This window comes from Podarcis filfolensis (genome assembly GCF_964270895.1).
Source record: "Podarcis filfolensis genome assembly, chromosome: 8".
NCBI lineage: Eukaryota > Metazoa > Chordata > Lepidosauria > Squamata > Lacertidae > Podarcis > Podarcis filfolensis.
The window spans coordinates 63,410,217-63,423,693 of NC_139611.1; the positions used below are offsets into that span (position 1 = coordinate 63,410,217).

General features: G+C 42.3%; 1 protein-coding gene across 1 annotated transcript in view; it reads left to right on the forward strand.

Moving 5' to 3' along the window:
- Window positions 1-13,477, forward strand: part of MAN1C1 (mannosidase alpha class 1C member 1) — a 128,820-nt gene that overhangs the window by 35,525 nt on the left and 79,818 nt on the right. The window lies entirely within an intron of this gene.

Consider the following 13,477-nt stretch of genomic DNA (forward strand, 5'->3'; position numbering starts at 1 on the left):
GTGGAATGACAAATGACCGCACATCTCCTTTTTAAAACCATAGTCTTTAGAACTACATTTGAAGAGTAAGGGGCTTCCCTGTTCCTATGCTTGCTGCTTATCTCTCAGCCATATTATTCTCACAACCTTTAAGGTGGCAACCCAGCAACTCTTGGAAGCATTGAGATGGATTAGTTTGGAAACAGCCTCTCTAAAGCCATTGTGTAGCATTGTAGTGATGGGGGCAATGCATCTCCCCCCCCCCACAAAATATGAAAAATGATGTACAGTGGTACCTCGGGTTACATACACTTCAGGTTACAGACTCCATTAACCCAGAAATATTACGTCGGGTTAAGAACTTTGCTTCAGGATGCGAACATAAATCATGCTCAGCAGCAGCAGGAGGCCCCATTAGCTAAAGTGGTGCTTCAGGTTAAGAACAGTTTCAGGTTAAGAACGGACCTCCAGAACAAATTAAATTAACCTGAGGTACCACTGTATGTGTGGGAGTTTCTTGCTTGCAGTTAAGTAAGAACTGCATAAATGGCACCCAAATTGGAGAAGGGCCATAGCTCAGTGGTAGAACATCTGCCTTGCAGGCAAAAGGTTCCCAAGTTCAGTCCAAGGCATCTGCTGGTAGGGCTGGGAGAGATCCTTGTCTATAAGTTTGGAGAGCTGCTGCCAGTCAGAGTGTAACCACACTTCCTCTTGTCCTGCTAATTGCCCCAGGGAAAACCACTCTTTGCTGCTCAGTTGGAGCAAACAGCAATTTGGGTTTCTTTCCAGATTGACTTTTGTTCCAATTTAGAGCTGAAGAGCAGGTTTTTCCCTGGGGAAGGAGTGGGGCAAGGGGAAAACTGCTGGGATCTGTGTTTTCTAGACACAGGAAAAGGGACAAGTAGAAGTGTGGGCGTCCCCTAAATTTCAGCTGAGCCTACTATTATTACTTTCCTTGAAGATACCCTTATCTTATCTAAGGCTACAATTCCTTTTTATCTTTACTTAATGAAAGAGGAAGCTCTGAACGTAGAGCCTTTGTGTTCAGAATCTGGCTGTTCAATCAGATCGTTGCATGGGAATCAGGCTCTGGGAGGAAGACCTAAATTATCTTTAGAATTGTGCAAAACACTGGTGCAACTAAAAATTCTCTTGCATAGCTATTGGTTCTCTGTGGCTTTTATAAAGCTGTTCCCCACCCCCTACCTTGCTAGTTTGAATAGCTGGCTATGTGGTGAAATCACAGTCAATTTTACCACAACTTCTTTTTTCTCTTGGACTATCTCAACCTTCCCAGAGCTCAGTGGAGGAGTGTGCATATTCCTCCAGTACAAAAATTGGTGAATTACCACTGGAGTCTTTCTGGGGCTCTGATTCAAGCACTGTATGCAGGAAAGTCTGTTGTCTGCTAAAATTCAGTGCAGGTCGTCTACAGTTTTGGGGGTTTTTTGTTTTTGTTTTTGATCATAGTGGACCTTAGCTGATTGATGCAATTTGGTCAAGCCTTTTCAGGTAGAATCCATTCAGAATAATGGTACATCCCTATGGGAATGGGACCATACCACTTTACATTGGGTGGGTGTTACTTGTTTAAATGCTTCCCATTAATTTGTTTTTTGTTTCAAATTACACCCAAAAGAACCAGTCACCTTGTATTTAGAAAATTAGCACTTTGAGATTCACTGTTAGCTGTGCTCTTAATTCTAACACTTGAATGCTTTCCTCACTGAAGGCTTACAGTCGTAGACAGAGCTGACTTTTTTTACTCACTAGCCCTATTTATTTATTAATAATTAGAAATTGTATTGGAAAAGGTAAACCTCCCCCACAATCTAGTTGTTTGAACATTATAAGAATGTATTTGCTTTGTTGATAGCAACAGTATTTATAGTAAACAGAAAATGTCAGTATCTGTCTACTATTTAGGAATAAATAAATAGCATAAATGTATTTATACTTCTGCACCAGCTTTGGTAGGCTTTCAAATCTCATTTCAGCACAACTTTTGATGTGTGTGTGTTTGGGTGTGTGTAGCTGTAAGTGGATGCCATTACTGTTCTATGATTTCATTCGCACAGGATCTGATGTCTGGAACAGAATTTGGGATGTGACAAACCCTGCATTCAGTTAAAACAAACAAACACCCTAGCAAGGTCTTAGTCCTCATTACTGAGAAAGACAGTTGTCACTCCCAACCAGCCCCAGGCAGCTGTTCAGGTTACTTTGATAAGAGCGCACTGGCTGATTTTTTCCTTTCCACTTTGGCAGTGGAATTGTTCTGTGTGCCTCAAATTATGTAACAGCTAAAGTGTTGTGCTGGGCTGGGAAACCAGGATTCAAATCCCCACTCGGCCATTATGGTCACTGGGTGGCCCTGGGCCAGCCTAACCTCACAGAGTTGTTAGAATGGCAAAATTATATCTCAAGGTTAGTAAATTCCCATCTTCAGGTGGTAGAAAATAATATTCGTATGGTTTTAGGGTCCTATTCCTGGATTGCTTCATTTGGTGTATTCTACAATACACCCACAAAAGCAAAGGAAGAGAATAAAAATTCCAAAATGCACAGTTGAACCAGCAAAAAGTCACAGACTAGCTTTCAAGTTCTCCAGCATTATGCGAAACACAAATCTCTCTTTAATATCACTGTGCAACAACCAATTTTAGGTGCTTGATTTTTTAATTTTAAAAATACTTATAATAATATCATCCTATCTAGTTCCCATTTAATACAGAATAAAGGACTTCCAGGGAGTCTTAAAATCATAGAATTGTAGAGTTGGAACAGACCACAAGGGTCATCTAGTCCAACCCCTTGCAATGCAAGAATCTTAACTAAAGCATCCGTGATAGAAGGCCACCCAACCTCTGTTTAAAAACCTCCAGTGAAGGAGAGTCCACAACTTCCTGAGGGAGTCGGTTCCACTGTTGAACAACTCTTACCGTCAGAAAGTTCTTCCTGATGTTTAGTAGGAATCTCCCTTCTTGTAACTTGAAGCCATTGGTTTGAGTCCTACCCTCTGGAGTCAGAGAAAACAAGCTTGCTCTATCTTCCATGTGAGCAGAGTTCATTTTAACAGGATGCATTTGGCATCAAGACTTCCCAGGAACTCTGCCCTCCCGATTCCTGATAAATGGGAGTTGGCTACGATTACGCAGTGTGTAGGGAAGGCATTCTGTGCCTATTTGGACACTCTCCTCTTGTCGTTCCACACTCTGTAAGGCTGAGACCTGACACTGGAAGCCGAATCGGTTTTCAACTCTGGCACCTTTTTGTAGAATCTAATCCCAGGAGTAATTTATACAAATTAGTGAAAGATCTGCATTAAGGACTGTTAAGTAATGCAAAGGCTAGTAGCTGCCTGTTTGAAGTCCTATTAAATTAAAATCTCCTCTGTTTTCCTAGTGTTTTATTGTGAAGGGTTAGATGCTAATGTGACTGCTTGAAAACAGATAACTTAGCCAATGTGTGTCTAAATTGCTGGAGTTCCTGTTGGGATCTATTGGATTTACAGTAATCTTTAATTAGAAAAAGTGTAATTACTTTAGGATGGATTATCTGTGTTGCTGTCCGTTTCGTAGTGTTGCCTAGTAACCTCTTTTGGTGTGTTGGGTCTGTTCCACCCGCTTCCAGCTTTTAAATTAGAGGGAGTAAAAGTCTGCAGTGGTTTAATGCTTGCCTGGCTGAGCAAAACCTTTTAGTCAAATGTCACTTTTCTTTTTTCTTTTAATATAATGATCACAGGCAGCCTTGGAAGTTGTGTCGCAAACCCAAATAGCCTTCAAGGCTTGCATGCGTCCACCAGTACATGGCCTGTCCATGAGACACCTCTCTGGACATGTTTTCTCCTGGGCTTCTTGGGGTCTCTAGTCAAGGGAAGATTCAGAAGAGAGCTCTAGAGTAGCAAGGACCAACCTCTGTGCTCTTGGGCGGGACTGCATTCTTCTTTTAAATGGCAGATCGTAATTATACAGAACAAGAGAGAAATATACCTCGGCGATGCCAAAACTGAGAAAGGTTTTATTGCAGAGTTGCCTGATGTGTTTTGACATGATTGCTTTTATCAAGGGCTTTTGCTATGCAAGTTCTTTTGTAACAGAGGTTTCTTGGGTCACAGCTCTGCTATCCAAGACACTTTCAGTGGCAATGTCAATGATAGATCCTTGGAGTCATGTACATGCAAAGTTTGTGCTTTATTACCAAGCCATGGACTCTCCTCTGAAGCAGTAGCTGCATTCAGTAAGAGCAAGAAGAAGAGCCCAGATGGTTCAGGCCAAAGGCCCACCTAGTCTAGTGCTCACAGTGGCCATCCAGAAGTGCATGGAAAGCTCACATTCAGAACCTGAGCACAACAGCACTCTCCTCCCTTTTGATACCCGCAACTTGTATTCAGAGGTGGGCTGCCTCCAACACTGTGCTGTGAGCTCGGGGCTGGGGTTGCAGTTGCTGTCAGATGACAAGGACACTCAACAGGGAGCAGAATGAGAAGGAGGCCAGGGAAGGGGAGGCAGTCCCACTGGCTCTTGTCCTGCAGCTGGAGGATGAGCCCAGGGTCTGACCCCCACCCCATTGCCAATAAGTTTGTGCTGCCTCCACAGCTGAGTACAGAGTCACACCCATGGAGAAGTCTCAGGGCTTTATCCACACTTACCCCTTGTCCCATTTAAAAACTCTGTGTCCAAGCATTTTTTGTTTTGGTTTGTTTTGTCATGGAGCCAGTTGAATGTTGTTGTTTAGTCGTTTAGTCGTGTCCGACTCTTCGTGACCCATGGACCAGAGCACGCCAGGCACTCCTGTCTTCCACTGCCTCCCGCAGTTTGGTCAGACTCACGTTTATAGCTTCAAGAACACTGTCCAACCATCTCGTCCTCTGTCGTCCCCTTCTCCTTGTGCCCTCAATCTTTCCCAACATCAGGGTCTTTTCCAGGGAGTCTTCTCTTCTCATGAGGTGGCCAAAGTATTGGAGCCAGTTGAATAGTGTGGTGTTTTAAAAAATACAATGCATCCTGAGATCTTACTGTGGAAGCAACTAAAAATGCAGCAACCAAAAGTAGTACAGTCCAGAATAAGCTCCTTTAGTCACTTTGATTTTGTGGTAAAGCTCACATTTTACCCCTGCTGATAGCTTAGGCCGTTGCAAATAAGTCTAACCAAAGGATTCCAGTGTTTAACTCCTCCATGTATCAGATTAGACTTATACAATATGCTTTTAGATGCATCTCCACAGTAAGCCGTTTCTTTGATAAAGAATTTAGCGCCGACCCGGTTTCTTTATCGCATGCCCCAAGGGCCTCCCTTCTATGCATTAGCGGCTTGCCTTCCTCACACCAGGGGCAGGGTAATTTAATTGCTTTGAATTCTGGTTAACTTTAAGCCATTTCAGTTGTCTCATCATAAGTAACCATGATTTCCCTCGAAAACAGTGGGAACGGCACAAAGCTCTTGCTTTGAAACATTAGGCTTTATAATTTTGGAGGAATGGGAATTGTAACTGATGCACTAGTCAAGTGATTTAAAATAGTACGCAGCCTGTGAAGTTAAGTGTATTGTGGGAAATGAGTAGTCTGCATGCAGTGTCAAGGTTTCTTGCCTCCCATTTGGCCCTTTGTAGCATCCCAGGACCCACCTCCATGATGCCCCCCCCTCCAAAAAAACCATCTGTTGCTAGGGCTATTCTACCTTCCTTGCCTCTTTCCTTGGAGCTGCCAGAAACCTGTTTGCTCTGCCTCTTCCTTGTCTTCTCCACCTCCCTTCTTGGGCTCCAACTAAATGAGCTCCTTCTCTCCTTGCAGCTGATCTCTTTCATCTTTACTTTCTGGGACCTATCCTACCCCCTTCGCTACCATATTTCCCCTGTGCTTCATTCCCAGTCCATTCTCTTGGGTTCAGGAAGAGTAAGCAAGCAACTCCTTTCCCGAGGCAGCCACAAGATATCTGACTATTTCCAGGATTATTTGGGTGCAAATATATCAGGCAGTATCTTTGAAACCACCACCTAGTTCCTGCTTACCCTTACTGGAAGAATAGTGAAAGGGATAGAGGGCTGTATTAACAGCAGCAGAGAGGGTGGTATTTGGCTGCTTGGTGTTCATGGTCATGCCTCTTGACCAAGCACTGAATCCATACAAAGCTTATTCTGCCTTTGGACTGTATCCAGCAACTTGGATTCTAATCACTAGCTACCAAAGTAGAGTATGTTAAGATTTGATCAGGGGCCTTCTGAGTTGTGGTTTTTAAAAGAGCCATCCTCTTCCAGCCCCTAAAGCTCTGTAATAAATCAATGAAAACTGGGTTATCTGGAACAGCCTGAATAATTTTTGCCACTAATAAACACTTGCAGTCAATATTCTTGTAGCAGGGATGAAAGGGGAGCACGGGACAAAGAAAGAAAAGAAAAGATGTTGAAATATGCAGACTGCACGCAATCATAAGAGTATAAGAAGTGTAGATGTAATGGTTGTTGCTCACCAGAGAACACATTTGGCTCTCTGGTGTCACTAGGCAACATGCTGAAAGCAATCCATCCTCCCTGTGAATCTAAGCACAGAAAGGGAGAATAAGTGTAAGAGTTTCAGGCACTGTGGTCAGAGCATCCGACCAGTGAGTCGCTCCTCTCCTCTCTTTTTATTTTATTTTAATGCTAAGCCTTTTCATAACAACATGAGAAATTTGGCCTCATTTCCCATTTGGTTGGCAAAAGATCAAACATGAACAAAAACTGTTTTAGGTTGCTGGTCTGAAATATTGCTGCTGAATACATACTGTTGCCTTACTGGGCACAAGCACCCTTTTGATGGGCGGTTTTAATTTGTAGGAGGGTGTGCTTCTCATACAAACAAACAATATTTGCCCTGAGATCTAGCCACTTAAAACTGTGATTCCAGTTCTTGGTTAACATTAACCACGGATAAGGTCTCTCTGTGCTGGCCAAATGCTTAACCGCACCCCAGAGAAGGCAGGGAGTATACTTTGCTGATTTGCTTCTCCAACCCGTTGGCAGCAAATGGGTGTTACAGCTGCAGAAGTTCACAGTATGCAAAATTGCAAAATGTCTGATTAACCTCATTTTCATGATTAAGTAGCACTGTTGCACTGATTGTACTACTCTGAAGTAGTTATTCTCAGATTTGGGGGACCCCGCCTTCTTCATTTTCGATGAATGGAGGTGAAAATCACAAAACTGTATTACTTACCTTTCTCATTGATTCCAGTCCTCCAGAATTTGGGATTTTTCAAGGGTTGGGGGGGTGGTGGTCTGCAGCAAAGGTAACTCCCTCCCCCACTGCTGTATGACTTGCCTGATGATGTTTCTTGTTTACATTTAATAGGTGTGGTGTATAAATAAGCAAAAGATGAAATAAAACCTGCCATCCAATCAAATACTTCCAGTTGGTTGATCAGCTGGCTCAGTCTAATCAGTTGACTGGACTAAATGTATGAATCTGCTACCTAAGTCTCAACACTGGCACCTTTTTAGAGGTTACTGAAGGAAGGTTGTGGTGTCGCTTCTGTTGAGTTAATTTACAATTTTAATAAACGAATGCTCACACTTACTTTTTTTAGGTATAGAGGAATCTGGAATACAGAGTAGTCCCTATGAGAGTAACACACAAGAAGCCAAATGGCCTAAAAACAACAAATGTGGTTAGTTTTGTGACAGACTCTGATTCAAAATATTTATTTTTTATTACTTTCATTTTAAAAAAAGAACATCCATAAGATTCAAAAGATTTCTTGGCACTGTTTTCAGCTGAATTTTGATAGCGTCTGTCACCAGTGGTTCTTAGTGATAGAAAAGAGGCCATATTAGTTTAACTGTATATCTGCCAGCTTTCAATAGGAACTGGAAGGAAAATGTGTTTCTTAGTAGAATTCAGCATAATACTAAGTCATTGGTTCTGTTAGCGCAATGGAAAATTCTTCCCCAGTCTTCCTCTGCCCCCCCAAATTTGCCTTAGGGGTCCCCACAACCCCCTGGAGCAAATGGGGGGGAGGGGAGAGGAGAGGGAGGGAAGTCCTGCTGTGCAAGTGGGAGTTATTCTGCTTCTGCAGCTATTTAGCTGTGTACTGCGCAATGTGTTTGCCATTAATTTTGGTACAGCAGGTGGGGAAGACAGTGACAAGAAGAAGAAGAAGAAGAAGAAGAAGAAGAAGAAGAAGAAGAAGAAGAAGAAGAAGAAGAAGGAGGGGAGGTTTATTTATTTATATGTCACCCATCTGACTGGGTTATCCCAGCCACTCTGGGTGGCTTCCAACAAATTAAAACGCAGTAAGACATCAGGCATTAAAACCATCTCTATTTAGGGCTGCCTTCAGATGTCTTCTAAAAGTCAGATAGCAAGGCACTTTTCAATGTGTGCTCTGCCATTAATTGAGGAGCAAATATTTAAAATTAAACCTTTGTCTGATCTCTCAGTTAATCCAGCCTTGAAAATAGCTTATTGATTAGTCACCTGTGGCAGATACAAAATGGCATTGAGGGGACCAGGCATAACTTTTGTAAAAAAAAATCAGTTTCTGTTAACAGTGGTACCTCAGGTTAAGTACTTAATTCATTCCAGAGGTCCGTAGTTAACATGAAACTGTTCTTAACCTGAAGCACCACCTTAGCTAATGGGGCCTCCTGCTGTCGCCACACCGCTGGAGCACGATTTCTGTTCTCATCCTGAAGCAAAGTTCTTAACCTGAAGCACTATTTCTGGGTTAGCGGAGTCTGTAACCTGAAGCGTATGTAACCTGAAGTGTATGTAACCCGAGGTACCACTGTATTTTCTTTTATGCTATGATAGCTTTCATTTGGACAGAAGGCCAGGGCCAACAACATCTGTGTACATATTCACAAGTCTTAATTAATCCATTAATTTTGCCATCCTCCTCTTAGCTGGGATGAATGCCATTGGTGGATAACATTATATTTCAACTCAGGAAAAAGTGGTATGAGATACCTGCATCATATGAGTGATGCATACTCAAAAGCCTTCTACAGGAGGTTGTGTTCTTGTTAGAGAGCACATTTAGGCTGTGAGAGTTAATGAATTCTGAAAACTGATTCATCCCACACTGAATCTCAAAAACTGACTAGCTTTTTTCTTTCTTTTTTGATTCATCCAGAATTTCTTCCTTCTGATGGTGGCATCTTAATATTATCAGCTAGCTCAGTGTGGGGTTTCTTTTCTCCTCCCCACTAAACCAAGCACTATACGTAGTAACACGTGTGTGTGTTTGGGTGTTTGGATGCCTGTGCTAATTAAAGTGAGTGCTGCCAGATGCTAGTAACGCTGGGTTTTGGAAACTATACAGCTGGAGAGAGAAGCACAACCCACACACAGAAATTGGGAACTCTAGAAATCTTGGATGTGAGAAGCCTGGCTCCTCCTCAGACTGACCATGCCCTGGGAAATGTGCATAGGAAAACAGGAAGGATCCTTATCAATGAGTTCATTCACAAGGTTGTGTAAAGATGATGAATAACCTCTTAATGCCATGTTAGGGAGGCCCACAGTTCATATTTTAAGTCCTGGCTGAATGGGCACCCAGCTGAAATTACAAGGCTGCTAAATCGGTTTGGGCTTAGACTGAAATGGTATATTCATGGCAGAAATAATAATAATAATAATAATAATAATAATAATTTATTATTTATACCCCGCCCATCTGGCTGGGCCTCCCCAGCCACTCTGGGCGGCTTCCATAAAAACCAAAAATACAATAAAATATCACACGTTAAAAACTTCCCTGAACAGGGCTCCCCATCCCTTTTTTCCCCATTGACTTGAAAAATAGTTGTGAACCCAACCATCCACCCTGGTTCTCACCCAGGGCACAAACAAATTCACAGGTCACCCCAAAGTCTCTCACAAGAAAGAAGATTCTCTAGTCTCCTGCTCTAGGGTTCATGAGCAGGCACCAAGGTCTGATAGAGCTTCCCTAGGCTGAATGAGTTTCACTATGTTGTCTCAGCATGAAGTAAACTTGCTTGACAGATACTTGTTACACCAGGGTTAGGTAATCATTGGTCCTTCAGGTTTTTTGATGGCCACCAATTTGGATGGTTTTAAAAGAGGATTAGACAAACTCACGGGGGATAAGGCTGTCAGGGGGATGGCTGGGTTCTGCCTCCACTGCTGGAGTATGCCTCTGAATACTAATTGCTGAGAATCACAAGTAGCGAGAGTGCTGTTGTGTTGAGGTCCTTCTTGAGAGCTTCCCAGAGGAGGCATCTGGTTGGCCACTGTGAGAATGTGGTTCAGGACTAGATGAGCCATTGGCCAGATGCAGCAGCATTTTCTTAAGTTTGTATGAGAAGGGCATTCAAACATTCTTGCAGATGCATAGAACCCCGTACATGCTGTTGTGAGTTTTTGATGGCAACTGTGGCAAAAATGGAATTTTTAATTGGGCTAGTGAATGCATTTTTTAATTGTACCCCTGGCTGCAGACTAAGCTTGCTTGAGGATTGTGACCTTAGAAAGCTCTGAGAAATAGGTAGCCTTGGATTGCATTTTTCAAAAGCGAGAGGCCTTGTTTAGGGAAAAGCCTGGCAACTGACCAGTTCTAGTCTCTTAAGGGTGGATATTTGTCATTTTCACTTCCCCTGCCAGCTGGAGTTAAGCGTGCGAAGGGAAAGCAAAAAGTTATGTTTGTACATACGTGTCAATGACCCCATGCCTCAGAGTCTTTCCCGGAAGGCCAGTTTGATGATTTCTTGGAAGTCTCTCCCAAACCATGCTCTTTGGAGTTGGAGAATTTATTTTGCCATAAGGAATCTTTTAGAAAGGCATGACAAACACAGCTTTTTCTGAGATGTGGATATATATATATATATATATATATATATATATATATATATATATATTCCTACACTCCATATATATATATATATATATATATATATATATATATTCCTACACTATATATATATATATATATATATATATATATATATATATATATAATTATTCCTACACTCCACTCCTCTTTAGCAGCTCCTCCTGGCTTCTGTGAAAGGCTTCTTCTGGTCTCCTAGCCAAGCATAGATCAGGTCCATAACATATAAGCAAGAGACAAACGATAGCTTTTAAGAAAGGGACTTTGAGTGAGGTTTTGCTTCACACCACCCTATTGTCTCCTCTAGTTATACAGGGTTTTGAAACAATACAAAATCTTGTTCAACAGAAGAGAAATTAGGTTGGGTAGACGTAGCCTGGGCAGCCATTGTTCTTCCAAACCATCTTCCACTCCAACCATCTGTTGTCATCTCTAACCATCTGTTGGAGAAGGGCCATAGTTCAGTGGAAGAGCATCTGCTTTGCAAGCAGATGGTCCCAGGTTCAATCCCTGGCATCTCCTGGTAGGGCTGGGAGACACCCTTGTCTGTGTTGCATAGCCAGCCTCATATAAACAACATGATTAAGTCTAATTAATGCATTAAGGGGTTAATACCATAGAGTAAGCTGTCCAACCAGGTTTACTTATGTCCACTTCCCCTCACCTTGGGAAGAAATGGGCATTTGTTCTTAGCCTTTCTGAGAAGCTCAAGAGGCTTGAGCTGGTTGCTCTAGCTCAGACTGCATGGCTCTCCCAAGCCACTCTTTGAGTTCCTATACCAATAATTTAGGAACTTTCACCACTTTGTAACTAAGTCAAGTTTTACTCCCTGTGCAACTTTCTGAAGCTTGTGAATCTGACCTTTGGAGAGTTTGTAAGTAAACCATTTGTAACTTAACAAATGTGTGATCTTTTTCTGTGCCAGAGCAAGTGGAAAATTTTGGAAGGAACTTGGAGGGCATATTTTAAAGGTCGACAAGTCTATATTTCTACTTTACTTTGATGCATATTTTTGTGATTTTACATCAATGCTGACGCTTTGTCAACAAAAAGAACTTGCCCCAAACCTGGATTTTGGCAACAAGGGAATTCTCCTTCCTGTACATATACCGTATGTTTCGCTCTATAAGACGCACCAGACTACAAGACGCACCTAGTTTTTGGAGGAGGAAAACAAGAAAAAAAATATTCTGAATCTCAGAAGCCAGAACAGCAAGAGGGATCGCTGCGCAGTGAAAGCAGCAATCCCTCTTGCTCTTCTGGCTTCTGTGATAGCTGCGCAGCCTGCATTCTCTCCATAAGACGCACACACACACTTCCCCTTACTTTTTAGAAGGGAAAAAGTGAGTCTTATAGAGCAAAAAATACGGTATTTTGAACAACAGTCTGAACCCCTGAAGAGCTGCTACCAGTCAGTGTAGTTAATAACTGAGCTCGGTAGACCCAAGGGTCTGAATTGGTGTAAAGCAGCTTTCTATATTTCTATCTTATCTCCAACCACAGCTTCAGAACATGCTATAACCAATGCTCCCACACCTTTCGTGACCCCAGAGTTACCTCCAGAATGATGACATTGCAAACTAACACATGTTTGAGCTGTGCCTCACCCTGTGTATCACCCAGTTCATTTTTTTAAAAAAATTATGGACTTGTAAATTTGGAAAAACCTCTGTGCATATGGCACATTTCCCTCAGGGTTGGGCATAAGGCGAAATCAATCAATATAGCAAAGTTTGACTACAATGCCTCACTTTGAGAAATTACAGTGGTACCTCTGGTTACGAACTTAAGTCGTTCCAGAGGTCCGTTCTTAACCTGAAACCGTTCTTAACCTGAGGTACCACTTTAGTTAATGGGGTCTCCCACTGCCGCTGCCGCGGCCGTGTGATTTCTGTTCTGATCCTGAGGTAAAGTTCTTAACCCGAGGTACTACTTCCAGGTTAGTGGAGTCTGTAACCCGAGGTGTTTGTAACCTGAGGTACCACTGTACCCCTTTGGCCTTTTCTCAGAACAAGGCAAGGATGGTGTGGAAAGGGAAGCAGAGAGTTAGCATAGCCATTACTAATCAACTGGCAAAATTATAAAAATTAAGGGGTTAGAGCAGCAAGTGACACAGAAGAAGTGGGTGGCAGAGGCAGCAGCAACTCAGGTGGCAAAGTCTTTTGTGCCAGCCCAGCCATCTGGACGTGTTCATTTTAAATTTATCAGTAAGGCCTGGAACTGTGTCTCATGTCAGCACTATTTGCCCTAGTTCCTCAGCCTTCATGTCCAGCTTATAAGATTTCCAGAGGCATCTAGTTGGCCACTGTGGGAGATATGATGCTTGATAAGATGCAGCTTTGATCCAGTTCAGCAGGGCTCTCCTTAGGCTATGCCTCAACCTTGTACAAATGTGATTAGGGATACTAGAGAAATCCTATGGTCAGGAACAGAAATCAGTCAAGTGAATAGGATTCATTCACAGTGTTGTTTGCAGATTTAAAAACTATATGCAATTAATGACTTTCTTTTTTAAAAAAAGATGATTCCCTATCTTTGAAATTGTTGTTGTTGTTTAGTCGTGTGCGACTCTTTGTGACCCCATGGACCAGAGCATGCCAGCACTTTGAAATTAATGTTACGCAAATTACATTAAATACTGGGCAGTGAGATGTATAACATAGTATGTGGC